The following is a 19360-nucleotide window of genomic DNA, read 5'->3' as shown; positions in this document are numbered from 1 at the left end:
TCAGCCCAGCCCCTAGTCCCGCCCACCCTGGCCACACTCCTTTCTCCACAGCTCCCCCCAAACCCCGCCCCCTCTGAGCCCTCCCCCTTTCGTTCTGAGCTCCCGCCCAAGCCCCGCCCCCTCCCCGGGACGGCCCCGCCCCTCGGCTCTACCCTATTAGAGAAACCGCGGCCTCCCCGCTGCCCTCACAGCGCCCCTGCCCCTCCCTTCCCCGGAAGTCGCTGTCTGCGTGGCTCCACCCCTCTCCGGAAACAGGTTCCGCCCGGGCCCGGCCCCCGGAAGCAGAAGCCGCAGCAGCAGCCGCCGCCGCCGCCCGTGTGTCTGCGTCGGGCGGGTGCTGCCCTCATCGGCCCCTACGCGGAGCCAGAGTCTCGGAGCGGAGCCGGGCGGGCGCTTCTCCTCCCTCCCCCCCCCGCCCCTCTAGTCTCAGCTCGGCGCGGCGAGCGGAGGAGGCGGCGGCGGCGGCAGAGGGAGCGAGACCGAGACTCAGCGGAGCCGCCTCCCCAGCCGGGCAGGTGAGTGCGGGTGGAGCTGGGGGGCTCGGGGTGGGTGGGTCTTGCCGGGCCCGCTGCAGGCTGGGGGGACCCCCTTCTCCTGGTCGGTGTCACCCGCCGCCCTCTGACAGCCCCGCCGCAGCGGCTTCGCTGAGCCCGGGGGAGTCGCTCCGGGGCTTCACCCCGCCCGACCCCTCCCTGGAGACTCCCAGCCTCAGCCCGCTTGTGTGAATGGGGTTGGGTGGGTCGGTGCTTCCCGCAGGGCGGGACCTGAAATTCCCGTTCCCTGAAGGTTAAAAGCCTCCCCCTCCCGCTGGCGCCCTGCCCCTCCCTTCCCGGGATGGCTTCCTGGCCGGTCCCGCTGCGCCAGTGTCCGGCGCTGGGGCTGCCCCTGCTGGGGAGGCTCATTCATTCCCTTCAGGCGGCCGCCCCCTCCCGGCTGTCCGGAGCTGGGCGCTCCCTGGCCGGCCTTGGCGTGACTGTGCTGCTGGGCCGTCCGCTGCGGGAATGGGTGGGACCTCGGACCAGAAACTCCCATCGTTAATCATGTTCACTTGGCGTGTGAGTGAACTCGGCTGAAGCTGGAAATGAGTTCCCTGAAATCATGGTGGATATTTGCCTTAATGTTTTGGGTTTGGTAAATTAACTCCTTCTTTAAAATGGCTTTAAACCAAGCTTGGCTTTGTAGATCAGCCACTTAGGTTACTCAGGTTTTATTGTTCTAGTGTTTAAACAGCGGGCCACACCTCAGATCTAACAGTGGAGAGCACCTATTTTATCCACGTAGGAATGCTTCTCCCCGCCCCTTTCTGAATGTACTGATGCAGTGTTAATTTGTGCTAGTCTCACCCTCAAAAAAATGAATTCAGGGTGTTGTGTTCATCATCTTCTTGGGCTGTATTTAAGAGCAGTTTTCTCTAAAAACATAATTGCCAGTGGTTCTTTTGCATGGTGGTACATGTTGTGTTAGTCTTAATCTCGTTGATTTTTTTTAACTATAATGTTCTGCGTATCTAAAACAATAGGAAAGAATACTAAGTATGTATAAAGGTTTTTTCTAAATCTTTACACTTCCATTTGATGGATTAGGCTAATAATGAATCAGTCTTGTATCTATACTAACATTGCATGTGTTCAAGAATTAATTTGCTTAAGTATAGCCAAAAATACTGAGATTTTTATTTTATATTTGAATCCCTTCAGAAATCCAGTTCCAACAGACTCTTATTCCATGACTTACTGGTGGGGGAGACACTTGTTTGTAGTGATCATGTATGTTTGGTATTCTGTATACATAAGCAATGCTCAGCATCAGAGTTTGTTACTTTTATTATAATACTCTAGCTTGAATACAATGCCCACAAACATAAATTTAGTATATCATTCAATATCGTTGAAATGTACTGGTATGAATTGATGGTCAAAATTCATAACTTGGAAATTACCTGAGAATTTCTGTTCAACCGGAGAAATTGTTACAGCATGTGATGCCTTCACAGTAGGGTTGGGTAATATACAGCCCCTCCAACAGTCCTTTATACAGAGCTCAACATCAGTAGCAAGGTTCACATCTGGCTTTCTGTACAAACGTCTCAATCTACCAGCCAAACATGCTGTTAATATTTCTAGCTTGGTTTCCACAGCAACATTTCACATCTAAGCTTTTAAATCAGGCTGCATGAGGTTAATCAAAGCTGAAATGCAAAGAGGGGTTCATCCCGAACACTGAATTGCTTAATTTCAGGAGGAAGATGGTAGCTGAAAGAAATGCAGACACTAGTTTCATTAACAGTGGTTATGGTTAGACTACTAGTTAAAAGAAATGCAGATTTATCTCCCCTTCCCATGTCATTCACTTGGCAGAAGGCACCTCAACAAATTATATTAAACTTCTGCAAAAGTTGGAGTAGCTCTTATAGAATGAGGAAATATCGAGTAACTCCTGGGGCATTTCATTCTGAAAATTGAATGTGGATTTTCATTTATATTTCATCCTTATTTCACCCCTACCTGTCAAGGGAGACAATTTCCACCGTTTAGATCAGTGGCTCTCAACCTTTCCAAAGTACACCTTTCAGAAGTCTGATTTATCTTGTGTATCACCAAGTTTCACCTTAATTAAAAACTATTTGCTTACAAAATCAGACTCAAAAATAAAAGTGTCACTGCACCCTATTACTGAAAGATTGCTTACTTTCTCATTTTTACTATATTATAAAATTAATTGGAATATAAATATTGTTTGCATTCAGTCCATCATATATAGAGTAGTATAAAATAAGTCATTGTCTGTATGAAATTTTAGTTTTTACTGACTTCGCTAGTGCTTTTTACGTAGCCTGTTCTCAAACTAGGCAAATACCTAGATGAGTTGATGTACCTACTGGAAAACCTCTACATACCCCCGAGGGGTACAAATCCTCAACCAGGGATGCTCTGGATTTAGATTACTTTAGAAATAGCATATTATCAGTGTTGGGACTTCTGTTTTCTGTCCCTAATTTTTACAGGAACAAATGTCCTGTCCCGGTCCTCCTCCTCCTCCCTCCCCCCCCCCCCCCCGAAAAAAACAAAACCAAGCTTTGCAAACAGAGCCAGTGTTAGAGTAGAATAACTGGATTGTGCTAGACTAAATACTGAATTATTCCTTTGCTGTTATGGACTCTTCTGAGCTTGCTTTCAGTTACCTTGGATTCTGCCTAATTGAGGAAAAGGATGCAGTTTCATGGTGATCAATAAACATTATGTTCCCCTAGTGCAATCGGGACTGGTGAATTGTCACCCCCAATCACCCACTCCTGGAGTCTGTCTTATTCTGCTCTGGCTGTGTGAACTCCCACTCCTGGGCAGCACACGCATAGCCACCAGCAAACAAGTTGCCCCCTAACTCAGTGAGTGAGTTCCTCTAGCCAGCCACTCATGGGATTATGCAATGGTATGTCCCCAAGATACTATACTACCCCCAGTCCCAGATTCACCCCTAGAACCTCTGTCTTACAATGTTCAGTGATGCCTGCTGCACACTGCGAGCTCATGTGTTCATCAGTTTAACAAAGGAATTGATATGTATCAGCCTTGTCCCTTTAAATGGAGTCTCTAACACATCTTAAACCAAATGCACTGCTTCGGGTAAAATAAACAAATTTAGACTACAGAAGAATTTTAAGTGATTATAAGTCGGAGGAAAGTAAGTTAGATTTAGTCAAGATAAACAAAAGCAAAATGCATTCTAAAGTAAGCTTAACACTTTCTGCAACCTTACAAACTCAGGTGTTTCTCACCACAGGCTAATTGATTTCCTTTCAGCTAGGTTTTCTCCTTTAGTCAGCACTACAGTTTTGCTTGGTGGTGTTTGTAGAAGGAGGTGGAAGAGAGAGAGTATGGTGAATGTCTCCCCTTTTAAAAATGTTCCTTCTCTCCTCTGGGGCTTCACCACATGCACGCCCCTCCCCCTCCTTCAGCTCAGGTGACAAACAATATTCATGTATGGTTTCCTCCATGCCCTGAGTCAGTGAACTCTTTTGTTGGTTCCCTTGTTGATGTTATAGGCCAGTCTTTTGTTCCTGGAATATTGAGCTGGGTTTATTCTATACAAGACTTAATGAGTTGCGAACTGGCCATCTGCTCTTAGAGTTTTGCCTGGATTTGTTTTAAGCCATGAGACACATCTTTGGGAATATTGCATAGCAAAGCCTCATAACCGTACACATGACATTGCAACAAACATATTACTAGAACAATAATGTTCAGTATGGCATGAGCATTCCAAAAACATCTTGCATGACATACTTTGCATTAAACAATTCCGTTACACTATAATGGTGATCATGGGGAGTGCAGGATGTCTCTCACGTCTTAAGAATTACACGTGTTTCAACGATATTGACAAATAACAGATGAGAATGTCCTAGTTAACTGGTCTTTTTTCATACAAGAACCAATGCTGTTGCTTTGCTTTTTCCTTCACAAGGGATAGTTTGTCATCCACATGTATAGTTTCACCAACTGAAGCAACAGTGGGGAGGGAATGAGAGAAACTTAAGCTGACTGCCAGATGTGCTTGTGTGGCAATCTCGTATGGTGTCACCATGCTTAAACTATGGGAAAAGGGGAAAGAACTCTTCATGGATCAATACGTACTAATAGACCCCTCACAAAATGGGGGGAGAGGAGAGGAAGCAATGCATGGTAAAATCTATTAAGGGAGGGCAAGATAGGAGCAACTGGATGTTAGAGACTGGGATGGTTACAGCCCAGGTTTCGTTTGTGTATTTAAGTTCCCTACCACAAGATGTGTGTGTTTAATCCCTCCTCGGTCGTCTTCTCAGTCTACTGCACTCCAGCATCCCTGAATATATTTATTCCTAAAACTATGAAAATTCCCCTTAAATTGACTAAAATAACTTGCATGAAAGTGAAATGCTCCCCATGTCTCATGTGATTGTCTTTAAGCATGTTAAATTTTAAATATCTCTAACATGTAAGAATTTACTGCTGGTGTAAAGGGCTGTTAGAAGCTGAGGTTATATCTTTACTTATGATGGCACAGTTGGCACTGCCCGATCAATTCACCAGGATCAATTGAGCAGAAGTGGAGACCCACTCAGTTGACCTGGAAAGCGATGCTGCTAATCAACCCCCACCAAGAAGAGTAATGCTACGTTGGCAGGAGGGCATTTCCTGTCAGCACAGCAAAGTGAAGGTGCTGTGGTAAGTAGAAGTTAGGAAGTCGATGGGAGATACACAAGCTACTCTATTTAGGTTGCGTATATCTCCCATCGACTGCTGCTGAATTTCGCAGCAAGCGTAGACATAGTCTCAGGCATGGCAAACTAATAAATTGAGGATTATCATGTTATGCTAACTGTCAAATATGCTAAAAGTTGCTTATATGGACCTTTAGGCAACTGGCAGCATTATTTTTCAGCAGCCTCAGAATTCTAACAGATGAAGTAATTGTACACTAAATCTTGTATTTTTTTGTGGCTTTTATCATTTAGTGTGCACTAACTTGGCAAAACAAAAACTTTGGAATTTGGTCTGGGATAAACTGTGAACACATGTTGTCTAGAGATCATCTGCTAGCCAGCAAACTCTTATATTAGTGAATGTATGAGCTTATGACCAATTTCTAGTACACCTCTAATTCTTAGTGTGATACTATTAAAGTACACTCTTTTGCCTCTAAATTAAAAATGTATATTAAACGATGTCAATTAGTAACAGCACTCTAGCCAGTGTTATAGCCTACTCAATATTATATATGCATAATTATGCTGTATTTATAGTAGGTGTATCTTTTCTCTAAACTTAGGTTTCACATGACCATATATTAACAAGAACAAAGTAAACTTGCATAACATGGCAAACTTACTAAAAGTAAATTGACAGCTTTTCCCAAAACATCTTGTGCTTTCTGAATTGCTAAATAACAAAGAAAATAGCTATTTCCTGTTTGCTCCTGAGATGCCACAAGAGTGTCTCTGATCAATATTCAATCTGTGGCAGCAGTGAAACTGACAATTTTGTACTATTGATGCTTGCATGACCCTATTTAGTCTTCTCTTCAGGAATCTATTTTGCAAACTCATTTTCTTCATCCAGAAATGCATGTGAGGGCAGGAATCAAATATATACTTGACTGTTACTCATGTGGATAGGCCTGTTAAGAGTTGTGCATGTGGCTTTTCTTCAAGATCACTTTTCAAAGTGCAGTGACATGCCTGAAGGTAAAACTCTGACACTTCAGTGTCCACGTAGGTTGCAATTTTGGCATAAACATTGCTTCTTGATCTATTGTATGTGGCTGTACAATAGCACATATGTACTATGTAAGTTAGCTGATCCTTAGTGTTGTGTGACTGTCTTGTGGAGGATCCTGTTTTACTGCAAATGCCTAAAGGCAACAATGCAAGTATTAGATCCTTTTAATATACTGTCCTAATATGCTTGAGGTTTTTCTATAATTGACCAAAAGTTTAACATCCTCATGAGCCAGACTTCCTTGGAGCAGGACAGCATCTAATTTCTGAGACAGTATATGAAAGTAAACCTACTCCTTTATGCTTTTCTCTGGTCCAAAGGTAGGACGAGTTGATAGGTCTTGCAATCAAAACCTGGGGATGGGGGAGGATACCTTAACAAAAGCACTCAGTTTTTGGAGCTAGATGCAGGCTGGAGCTGAGAACTCAAGAGCGTATCTTGCACAGTTGTCGTCTTGAGTTTGGTGTATTCTAAAGTGGATGCTAAAAGCCTGTCTAATATAAATGTTCTCATTTGTAGTTTTAAAGCTTAAGGGTTAACGATTGGAAAAACAGCTTTGTATTGTAACAGCCACTTTTCTCTTCCTAATGGATTTTACTATTATCTGAACTGGGGCTTCTTGGTACAGTTTCACTAGGCAGGAGGTGATGCATTTGATGGAAAACATCACTTTCAGTTGTGGAGAGGGGAAATTGAAGCAATTGATTTTACAAAAACTTGGGTGTGTTATGTTTAAAACAACTATATACAGTAGAAATATCAGAACTGGCATAAAGGCACTCTTCCTTGGCTTTTCCACTAGTTTTGAAACCGAAGATACCTCAGAAAAAATATGCAACTTTTCTCACCCAGAATGAAAAAATCTGATTTGCTCATGGGAGTAGGTTTAATTGAAACTGGAATTTCCAAACTTCATGTAGGAAAAATCCACTTTGCAGAAAAAGCATACCCAATAAGTACAGTGGAAAAATTGTAAAACTAGCTTTCAGCTAGGTGTGATACTGGTTTGATACAAAGTACTACTACTTGGATGAATGACAGTGTAAAAGCCCAGCTAGAAATTCAGCTCATGTTCATTTATTTTCATCCAGCACCAATATTAAAGGTTCTGCAGACCAGATAGAATCCTGTTTTGCTGCTTAATCGCCACTAAAAGTATGAGGGTTACACAGGTGCAAAGGATGGGTTTAGTAAATCTGATGCATGAGAAGGAATAGAATTCAATTTGCATTTTGGTAGCTGGCTCTGTAGCATTAACAGGATTAAAGCAGTGAAAACATTTCAGTGAAAGTAAATAGATGATTGAAGGACGGACTTGTGTAAGAGGGTGCCATTTAAGTAATCTTCAGAGTAGAAATGCTCTTTTTAAAAAAAACTAATTGTTCAATGTCTAATGCTGCTTATCTCATGGACTTCTATTTCTAGGCAGAACAAAACAGGCATTTTCTTGTATTAACTCAAGGCAAGGCAAGGTTTGAAAGATGCTGGTTAGTGATATGCATTAGTATACCATGTCTTTTCATGGTTTAACCTTGTTCACTCTTCAAAGGTGGTGGTTTCTCAGAAGAATTCACTCCTGTTAGGCTTATGACCCATCAATTTAATTGACAGCAGTTGCATTTCTCTGCTTCATTGCTCTTTTGAGACTATCTGTACTGTCTTTCAGGTAATGAGATTGAGCTGCTCCTTTTAAGTGTAACTTGTCTTTTAGTTTGTATGCTTGCTTGTTTAAAGAGTATAGTGTTGTCTGTTTGCAGGGCTGTATGATGAGCTAAGCAGCCTATTAGGTTAGGCCCAGAGCTTATTAACAAGGCTCTATCCTGCTGTCCTTGGATCTCTAATGCCTTTAGGATTCCTTGACACAGGGTTAGGACTCTCTCTCTGAGAGAATGGGGGCTTAAAAAGCCAGGGGTAAATAATGAGGTGGCAAAATTGCAGAGAATAAACTACTCAAAATAGTTGATATAAAGCTAAGTGCAAAATAATGTATGGGGGGGAGGGGAATTGACTGTATAAAATGATGCGCTCTAAATTAGCTGTTTCCACTCAGGAAAGGTCTTGGAGTCATTGTAGATAGTTCTCTGAAAATATCTGGTCCATGTGCAGCAGCAGTCAAAAAAGCTATGTTAGGAACCATTAGGAAAAGGAGAAATAATAAAACAGAAAATCTCAATGCCACTATATAAATCCATGTTATGCCCACACCTTGAGTACTGCATGCCGTTCTGGTTGCCCCATCTGAAAAAAATTAGAATTGGAAGAGGTGCAGAGAAGGGCAATAAAAATTATTAGGGGTATGAAACTGCTTCCGTCTCAGATTAGAAAATCTGGGACCATTCATCTTGGAAAAGAGACAACTAAGGGAGGATATGCTAGAGGTCTTATACAGTCATGAACAGTGTGGAGGAAGTGTTTACTCCTTCATGTTACACAAGAACTGGGGGTTCACCCAATTAAATTAATAATCATCAGGTTTGAAACAAAAGGAAGTACTACTTCACACAATTCACAGTCAATTTGTGGAACTTTTTTGACAGAAGTTAAAACCAAAAGTATAACTGAGTTTAAAAAAAAAAATTAAGTTCAGGAGGACAGGTCCATCAATGGCTATCAGCCAAGTTGGTTAGGGATGTAACCCCATGCTCTGGGTGGCCCTAAGACTCACTCTGACTGGCAGAAGCTGGGACTGGGTGAAGGGGGAAAGGATCACTCAGTTATCTGTTCTGTTCATCTCCTCTAAAGCATCTGGCACTGTCCACTGTCAGACCGGATACTGGGCTAGATGGACTGTTGGTCTGATCCATAGTATGGCCAGTCTTTTGTTGGCCCCCTTTTCTTAAGTAACCTTAACTATTGGACAAATTATCTTTAAACAGTTTCAGTTGTAAGTTCTAGCAGGTCAGTCTTAAATTATTGATTATGCATTGTAGGTTTCAGTTCCGTTTTAGTTAATAAATATGATCTCTTGGTTTACAATGCAAGTGATTCTTTAAATGCAGGTATTGTAACAATTTTACTTTTTAAAACTCACGTAGGAAGATGGTCAGATATTCAAACTGAATTCCCCTCTCATCTTTAATGTAATATGTAAGCAATTACATTTGGAAAGTTCTGCTATAGTACTGAGAGGAAACTTGATTTTCCTCTCCTCTTTGTCAGGGAAAAGAGCAAAATAACCTAATGTAGTGTTTAGGGCACTAATATAGAAACTACCTTTGACTATTTAATCTGCAGCTTCCTTCTCAGACATATTTCAGATTTCTTACGGTTTACTCTACCTTCTGCATATCTTAGGGCCATAGCTTGTAAATTAGCTATTACAATGTATATAACGTATCATGACTTCCAAATTTATCTTGAACCTTCTGTTTGTGCCTTACCATGGAATTTCAATCAGTGGTATATATCAAAGCTTTTACATCTACTTGGGTGGATAATTTCCATTACCAATAAATTGTAGGTTAGCTTCAAATCTAGATTGAAAAGGTTCTTGTTTAGCCCTTTGGGCAACAGCCTAACCTCTCCCCTCCTGAATTTTTACTGTTCTGATGTCTTGTTAATGTTACATCATACAACTACAGATGCATGTGATTGCTTGTGCCCTTGAGCCAAGTATTCAAAGGTTAATTGCAAATCTTGGTAGATCTACATTCTCCATGCTAAGCAACCTGTACTTCCTCATTAAAGCCCTCATAATGAAATCCTCTTTTCCGTGAATAAAAAAATCAATATCTAGAATTTCAGGAAAAGCAGTTTCATACTGACTTGTATGTGAAAGTGGGGAGGGTGAGTTACCAAATAAGTACATATTAAGGCTGAATAAGTACCATGAGTTTACACTACTATTGTGAAGTAATCCATTCATTTTTTGCTTGTAATTGGATGGTGAAGTCTTTAAAATGATCAGAGGAGCCTATTCTGATCAGAGTAACCTATTCACTCAAGTGAGAGTTCACTAATGAAAGTCACTTACTATAGCTGGATATTTGCTCTGAAAAATTAGATGTTGGGAAACAAAGTCCAGTCAAACTCTACACTGGATTCCACTTGGTTGGAAGATGAATGGTATGTATATTGTACTCTACATATTCAAAAACTAGCAGATATGTAGACCAGCTGTAACACTCAGCAATATAACATTCATAGAATGCTAAATCAGTGGTATCAGCTTCTTTCCATAGATTGGGTAACAACAGCAGGAACCTGGTCTACATGCCAGTACTTCCTGCAACTACAACCTTCAGTGCAAAAGTGGCATGTTTAAGAGAACTTGTTCCAGGCCCCCTTCATCTCTCAGTAGCCTCTAAAATAGATTTTTGTAAATGTGGAGACAACTGAATATTTGCTATTTTGGAGTACTGTTACAGGAGCACCCATTCACAATTGAGACCCATCGTATTTGGAGCTGTCAACAGAAATGAACGTAGTGTCTATCAAAAAATACTCAATTTGTAAGTGTTTAATCTAAACAGTCAAATTGAGAATTGCATTCAGCAATCAATTGTTCTCCATATCTGCTGAAAGTAGGATAAGAAGTAATCTGCAGCAAAAGAGATCTCACTACAAAGTAGTTATGCACTGGAATAGACTTCCAAGGGAAGCTGTGGAATCCCATCATTGGATGTTCTTAACAGGTCTATAGGTATTCTTGGTCTTACCTCACTCAGTTCAGGGAGCTGGTAAATGACCTCTGTCTATTAGTCTTTGTAAATCTGATGCTTGATTTCATGTGTTCGTCATGGTCTGTACAAATACCCTGAAAGTATTAAGGATGGCCATGCGTTTTGAGTCTTGTCCTAATACTATATGGATTGCTACCTGAGCAAAATAACTGGGTTGTAGCAAATTAGTCACTCTTCTAATAACATTAGAATTGGTTTTCATTGACATGCCATGTTGTGTGCATGTAAAAATAGCAGAGCAAGACCACTATAAATGCCAGAACTGAACATTGTGAACCAGTCCTATTGTGGACTGGCTAAACACTACTGAATTCACCAAGGTTCTTGGCATATTGTAGACTTACGTTAGAGGTGTAACTTGCATTTCAGTGTTCTGGCCTTTGCCTGAGTAGAAAAATCTTGATTTTTATTAGATATCACATGATGGCACTTGTACAAACTTCATGGATAACTTCACCTAATAGAAGTTATTTGGCCTGTGTTGTACAGGCATCATGGGTAGATCAGTGATCCTTTATAGCCTTAACTTTAGAACAAACTTTTATTTTTATCTAGCAAGATGAAATTCAGTCTGGTAGGAGTTAGAACTTTTCATCCAAGCAAAGTACAATTATCAGCACTGATATATTTGTGATGGTCAGTAATTCACATCTTTCCTGATGTTTGGGGCATTCCTAATGTATACAACTGTTAATGTTCTAGAGTACTAATTTGAAGACTAAGCAATAATGGTGTTAGAGCAATTGGGAGTCTTCAGAAGGCGTTTCATTATCCGTGTAATACAGGTACCTTTTTGTATGTATAGGAAAGTGGATTAAAAGTAGTTTCATGACACTATGAAAATACTCTGAGGAAAAAAAATCAGATACTTGTGCTTGCTTTGTACTTCCTGCCACTCAAATATAGGGGTTGCAAGGGGCAAGGTTTGGGCAGCAGATGTGCACATCTTGGGATCTAATTTAAGCATTCTTCTTTGGAAAACAAATGAGGCACTTACTTATATGCTCCCCTCCTTGGGCTTTCTTCCTTCATCTAGGCAGGGATTAACTTTATGGCCACATGGGTGCACTTCCATAATGCAGGATCAGATTCCCATGTGCTGTGTTTGGTGGTGGTTATTCACAAGGTAGACTAGTTTTGGGCTGTTCTTGATTAAGCATCAAATACAAGGTAGTATATAAAACTCTCCTTGAACTGAAACTTTTGTCACTATTACTTTCCTATGTGGTGAAGTGGGAATTTTTCTGTAATTTCGAATTACATACATGGTAGTGAGTGACTTGATTAACCCTTTTGCAACCACTGGCTAGCAATCCTTAACTAGTTGCTCTTTGTGGCAGAGCAGGAGACATGAGGTGCTGATGTCACATTACTGTCTGGGGGGTATGAATAAGGTTAAGATTTTGTCACTGTTTTTAGTGACAGTCAGGAGTAGGGCACAGGCAATAAACAAATTCACAGAAGCCCCTGACCTGTCCCTGACTTTCACTAAAAATAACACACAGTAAGGTTCATGGGGTGAGGTGAGAGCCCAAGCCCTGCTGTGGGGAGGGGTTGGTGTTCAGGACCAGCCACCCATGGCGGCTGGGGGCTGTGGCGTCCCCCCGCTCCACAACTGAAGCAGAAAATGTCACTGAGGTCTTTGGAAGTACAGACTCCATGACATAATCATCAAGGACTGGCTGAAACTGACCTATAGTAATGGAGGATCTGGGAAGACTTGAATCCCAAGGACTTAAACATTTGAGACACAAAAAACAAAACTCCAGTAGGCAGGTGATGTGCAGTCAGCAGGAGGAGAACAACGGACCAAGAGGTGGCAGCGGATAAGAGCTGGCCTTGGGAGAGATGACAGCTCACCTGGGACTGAAAAACACAAGGACAGAACCAGAAAGGAAACAAAGATGGTTCCACAGAGTGCCCTGACTTAACCTTTGCTTCTTTATACTAATCTAAGAACTTCCTAATGCTGTGTTCCAGTTGACTGAAGAACCCTATTCTGGTTTGAAAAGACTGTCTGGTGTCATGACTAATAGGTGCATTGATCTCTGAAAAGGGCAAAATGTCTCTAAACTGGAGTCTTTCCATTGGACTTACTGGTCAGATCTCATGGTGTGAAAGAGGAGTGCTGGAGCCCAGAGACTCCGTTTTGGAGGCTTTGTGGCCATGTGGCCTATCCTTTAGGGAAGAGTGGGACACCTTACAGGGTCTGGCACACTGAAAGGGTTCCTCCAGGGGTCTGTTTAAAAGCTATGGCATAGCACAGATCCTGTGAATCCGTGACCACCTATCAGATGAACTACTTTTATAATGACCATGGTTGTCTTGAGAATTAGTTATGGTTATCAAAGGGGATAACCTCTTCCCCATCCTTTTCTGGGTAATGAGTCTTCCTTATTCTGTTCTGCTCATTATGACTCTTATATTTTCATATTTCTTCACTCTGGATCTTTCACATGTGAGTCACTATAAATCTCTAGATGTCTGTACCTGCAGAGCAAGCAGCTACTTGAGAGAATGGGTTGTTGGCTCTATAGCTTTTATACTGTGGGCATAATGTCATGTGACTAAAAACCATTAATGGACTCCAGTTCTGTTGATGCTATTGCTTATGCTTGTAAACTTATAGGTCTGTGGCCTTAAAGCAAGCATAGACGTGCCCAACCATTTTACTAGTAATCTTCAAATATCTTAACTTTAAATGTAATGTGTTGAATTTGGCACTGTGCCATTCCCTAGGATGAATTTACATGGGGGAAGCTAGGACACAGCCAATATTCTTTAATTAGGATACTCATTATTTGTGTGCACACAAGCTAGTAACATGTAAACTCAGTCTTAAGATATATTTTTGTTTTTAAGTTGCCTGGGCTGCTAAAGTAAGCTTACTCTTGCAATTAACCTTAGTGCTACCCTGGAAAGCCAGTTTGACCTTTTCCACTTTAGTTCTTACAAACCTGGTTGCACAAAGTCTTACAAATATACCATGACTGTACTGGGACAGCTGGTTAGAAATCAGCATGAGTATTCAGTTCATGCTAAACTACAGTGAAACTATAGGGAAATGTTTGGTCACATACACCCTTTACTTCTAGGACTCCTAGGGTATGGTGCTCATTCCAAGTCCTCTCAGGCCATCCCTTCACATTTGATGTCTTTAGTAGGTTTTGGTCTAATCACTGCTTGGCTCAGTTATGAAATCACTGTATTACATGTCTGGCACTTTGTGGGGCACCCTGACAAGGTGCTTATGGTAAAATAATTAGTTTTACCATCCATTGGGGTGATACTTTACATATTTACTATAGGATAAAATATGATGGGGAAACTGCCAAAGGTTTTGAGATGTTGTGGTAACAAACCTGATCAAATGTAAGCTTCACATCAAATTGCAAGCATGTACAGACTAAATTTAAAATTACCATATTAAAAAGTTACTGAATTTGGAACTTGAGTCCAAAATGTGGTGGTAATGGTTTGGGATCAACTTCAAATGCACAAAATATATTAAGCCTGGTCAGAAAACCCACCTTCTTGTATGTACAGAATAGTACATAAAGCAGTGGGAGGACAAAGGCTAACATCCTACCAACAGTGGAAGAACTTGGAACCACATCAACTCTAATTACTATACATTTGAACATGTGAAGCAAACACTAGGCAATGTCTGTTTTGTTCCTCACAACTTTAGCAGTTACTACCAGGGGGCGTGTTTTCTGCCCACCTAAGTTGAACATTTAGGCCTCAAGTTTTAGAACCTTAATGGCCATTCTGTGAAAAAGCTTGAACACTCAGTAAGTAATAAGTTTCCCTGCTCTTTTAGATTAATGAAATATTTCCTGGAAATCTTCTCTTGCAGAATGCCAAGACTTTATTTTTTATTATCTTAACAATATCTTGAAAAATACACCTACTCTCATTATTAAGTTGCTGCTTAATTGTAAGTCTTGGCTCCCCAAAGGAATTGACCACGCTGGTACGAAACATCAGGGTAGAATGGGCACTTGAAAGTTACATGAACTTTCCTAGTTTGTTAATGGCGTGATTAAGATGTCAGAGGTAGCAGAATTATGTATTTCTCTTCAGGATCTGTAAGAAATTAGGCTGAGGGAGAATAGTCAAACACATTGAGGAATGCACTTACTGTGACATAGTTTCTCTAAATGCTTGTCTACTCGAGAGTGATTCTCTTTGAGTCACATTCTTCTGAGTAATTTTGATGACAAATTAAAGAACTTAAGCCAAAGATACTGCTCTCCTTTTATAGCGCTATAAGCTTTAATTCTTGCTGCTTTTTTTTTCAGCCCGACATTTGTTGAGACCACTAGCTGAACAAGAGGGCTTGTTCTTGAAACTTTTTTCAATCTCTGGATCTTTTCAACCCCAGCATATTAACTTTATCTCCTGTCCAGTGTGTCAGACATAAAGACCAAATGTTGTAAACAGCTTGCCTGAAAATTCCATGGGGGAAAAAAGGATGACTGGTAAATTCAGAATAACATGCCACTGATTTAAATGGCAGGTGCATGCAGTGGAGGATGAATAAGCAATTGTAATTGTTGCTCTTTAACTAACTTTCTTCCCTGAAGACTGTTTCAGATACCCACTATGAGGAATAATGAGGTTACTATAACAGTTCTAAAAACTTTAATTTCATGTAATCCTCTCATTACTATTAACCTAAAAGGGAAGGAAGGAAAGAACATAATTAGTTTTTAGTTTTGATATCTTTACTCTTCTACAGCCATAAAAATGCCATATGCAAGGAACTGTCTTCTCCTAAATTCCAAAATAAGTAGCCATATTACTGTCTCTAAGGTTATTTATATTAACTAGTATGTTACAACTGAACTGTGCAGAAAGCTTTTTAAAAAAACAAAAACCTAGTCCCAATTTAATCAAATAAGGTATGCAATAAATCAAGTTTCTTTGGATCAGAAGAATCTCATTTCACAAAGATTGCATTCAGTTTGTGTGGCACAAAAGATGCCAGCTGAATTAATGCCTGTAACGATGTGACTCCAACTTCTGAACAGTAATATTTTCTTCTCTCGGTTAATGCTAAAATCCTGTGTAGAGTCCCATGGATGAAACACTAACATGGTCAGAACAGTAACTTCACCTTTTTTCTGCAAGTGGTTTCAGAGGTTCTGGAGCATGTATGGGCCCTCTTAGTTGGTTCCCTTTCTCAACACAATCTTGCTTTGTTCATCTTCCAGGCCATTAAGCTTACCAAGTACAAAGGAAGTCTTCTGCAAGAAATAAACATGTTTCATTTAAAAAACTTTGAGGGTATCCTTAGATATTTTTGGTCCCCCCCCCCCCCCCCAAGCTTGGCGAGTGGGGGTGGCTGGAGGAGGGACTGAACAACTTTATAGTGCATTTGGTAGTAAGAAAAGGCAGGTTCCTGCTCTTTTGTTTGAAAACCTATAGTAGGAAAACTGACCTGTTTAGTCCTGGTTAGCATGTAGAGAACTTTTTTTTTTTTTTTTTTTTTTTTTTTTTTTTTTTTTTTTTAACCTACTGGATCTCTTCTTGTTTTAAAATACTTACTGGAATATGGTACATGTGTCTGTCTGGTGCGTTCACTTCTGTCATGCTGGATATAATTACTACTACATCAAATCAAAAAGGATTGTGTAAATCAACCTTTAACAGGACTCCATTGTCCACATCATTTTAGTCCAAGCCCTTTTCACTATTGGTTCTCTGAACTCCAGCCTGTTTTCCTGGTATTGAGGTGCATGGAGTGGAGGTAGCATCTGAGAACTTGTATGAAACAAAGAGGTGACATTGTGCCTCTATACACAGTGGGCATTGTGACATAGCACTACAATACAACACTGTGAAGCAATAATGGCTGCTACACGGGATATCTACTTACACAAAAAGAAGGAAACTAAGTTAAGTCAACTGAGTTCTAGTTTTCCAGTCTCTCTCTCACCTTCCCAGTACCACATACCACAACCATAAGTTTGACTACTTTTCACCTTTCCTGCATATGTGCATTTACTAGAATTTTTTTCTCTCTGAACACAGCCAGGTGCTATAGAGAGCTACAACTAGCATTGGGAGAAAATCTGGTAAAGGGGATTGAGGGAAGGCAAATGTCTTTAGTTAGACCATGCACCAGACCCTATGTTGTAGGGCTGTAGTAGTGGTACGCAGTGTTCTTGTGTATGGAGAAATGGTTAACTGTCTTGCCTTAATTTCCTTGCTTTTGTAAGTTTATCATGTATGTGGTGTTCAGCATTTCTAAACATATTAAAAAACCAAAAACAACCCACAGCTTCATTGTGAAGCATCATACTGGATTTTTATTAACTGGGAGTAGGTGGGGAAGTGGACACAGACCTCTGAAGGAGATAGTGCAGTTGCTGACTATCTTCCATCAGCAGCTGCACATGAATTCTCTGCTGTAGAATGAAATCAAATATAGCTCATAATGGATAAGGCTTTGTGTGCTCAGCCCTCATCAATCAGGCTTGTGTGCCCACTGTATAAGCTTTCAGTTAGCATGAATAATGGCTAAAAGTGACCTAAAACCAATATTGAAAAACTACCCACTGCACCCAATCTAGTTGGAAAAGACCTATTTACCACTGTCTGTGTAGATAACACTGTCCTCGCTATGTCGATGAAAAGTAGGGCTGCCAAGGGAACAGTTCAGCCAGAGCCCCAATTAATTTACTATTAAATGTGTAAAGAAACCAAAATACATGAATTCAAATGATATTAAAAGCTAACTGTGAAACTTCACACTGGTTGCCCACCTACTTCTATCTAAAGGAAACATCCCAAGTCTTCTGTCAAATGTGGCTGTAAGTATGGAATTACTACCAGGCACCTCCATAATTTGCTGTGGATTCTCATGATTTCTTCTAACTTTAGTGCTTTTAGCTTTGCCCCATGGCATGTCTGTTGCAGAATGTTTTTCCACTGTCTAACTTGCATTTTTCCAAGCTGAATCTTGTTTCCTGTTTCTAACTCATCCCTTGACCCTTATAGATACTCAGCATGTGCCAATTTAGTTAATTGAGCTGTCTTCTGGGTCACTAAAACCTTAATGTAAAAACCAGATACTGACCTTGGAGAAACCTTAAAACAGCAAAATTTGATATTAGATCATTTAAGTTTGTCATACACTCAGACTTAAAATCTATATAACAAAACTTGTATCTAAGGCTATATCTACACTAGCAAGCTTACAGTGGTACAGCTGTACTGCTGCAGCTGTGCCGCTGTAAGATGGCTCATGTAGCTGCTCTGTGCTCTCCCACTGACATAGTGCTGTGCACGCTACCACTTTTATCGCTTGGGGGGGGGGAGGGTATTTTTTCAGACCCCTGAACAATGTAAGTTATGCTGACATAGGCTTTAGTGTAGGCATAGTCTGTGTCTGTACTTGGTGAGGTTTTAAATGTATACATGTCTTCTTTCAAAATTGACAATAGTTCTGTTTTTACCAAGTCAATCTATAGTTGTTGGATATTAAACAAAATTACTAAATCTTTGGGGTTTTTTAGAATGTGTAAATCTTTCAAGTGAGAAGGGTAACTAATGCCTAATTGTGTAGAGAGATATATTTCTGCCACATGTCTATAATTAGTACAGCAGCTTGCTCAACCTTTATGGGTAAAACAATTTAAGCCACTTAATTTTCAATTGCATTTTCAGAATTCTTGGCCAACATAATGAATAGTGCTACTGATGTGATCCAGAGAGGATCACACGGGTTTCTTTTAAGACTGCCTGGGAATGACACTTTGACATTTTACGTATTACAGCAACACATTACATTTTTAATAACCTCTCAGTACGTGATCTCAAACTGAAGAGTTCATATGCACTTATGAAAATTATTTTATCCCTTAGCAATTAAACTACAGTATTGAAACTTGCTAATCTGCAGACAAAATGGCATTTCCACACTTAAGCATAGATATAGTGTTATGAAGTTTTGTTACGAAGACTTCATTATCTTTGCTCAATATACTATTTGACACTACTGCATAAAACTAAACTGTTTTGTCAGATGAAAAAGCTCTTTGTAATTATTTAACTTTGCTAGTTAGCAGAACTTTGTAATTCATGTTAAATTGAGTTGGTGTGAATCTAATGTACTAGATCCTCTCCCTTCCCAGGAAGTGTAGCAATCATGAATGCACTGTCTGGAGAGGAGTTTGAGATTTGGGTGTATTAATCCAAGGAGCAAAGGGAGAGGAAAGGAGTTAAAACACTAATATTTAGGAGGATGAGTACCTTGCTTCTATATAGTGGACCGACCGTCTTTATTTTTTTTTAAAGGAACACACTGGCTGATTCCAAAGGGAACTGTCCAGTCCCCCTTCAACAGGGATGGTACTGACCTAAACCATCAGGAAGGGAGTAAAATAAAAGAGCAGGAAAAGATCTATTGGA

At 40.4% G+C, this 19360-nt stretch overlaps 1 protein-coding gene across 1 annotated transcript in view; it reads left to right on the top strand.

Annotated features, from left to right (window-relative positions):
* The first annotated feature begins 214 nt into the window (after nt 1-214).
* The window catches only part of RALA (RAS like proto-oncogene A), a 34474-nt gene continuing 15328 nt past the window's right edge, over nt 215-19360 (top strand). The window contains exon 1 of the mRNA XM_067550396.1: nt 215-515. The gene's annotated coding sequence lies outside the window, so the exon portion shown is untranslated. The remainder of the gene's footprint in view (nt 516-19360) is intronic.

Source organism: Emydura macquarii, unplaced genomic scaffold (genome assembly GCF_026122565.2).
Source record: "Emydura macquarii macquarii isolate MOO-44397 ecotype Brisbane River unplaced genomic scaffold, CSIRO-AGI_Emac_v2 contig_1263, whole genome shotgun sequence".
Classification (NCBI taxonomy): Eukaryota; Metazoa; Chordata; order Testudines; family Chelidae; genus Emydura; species Emydura macquarii.
The sequence above is the reverse complement of the archived record's forward strand: the minus strand, read 5'-3'. Positions and strand labels throughout refer to the sequence as shown.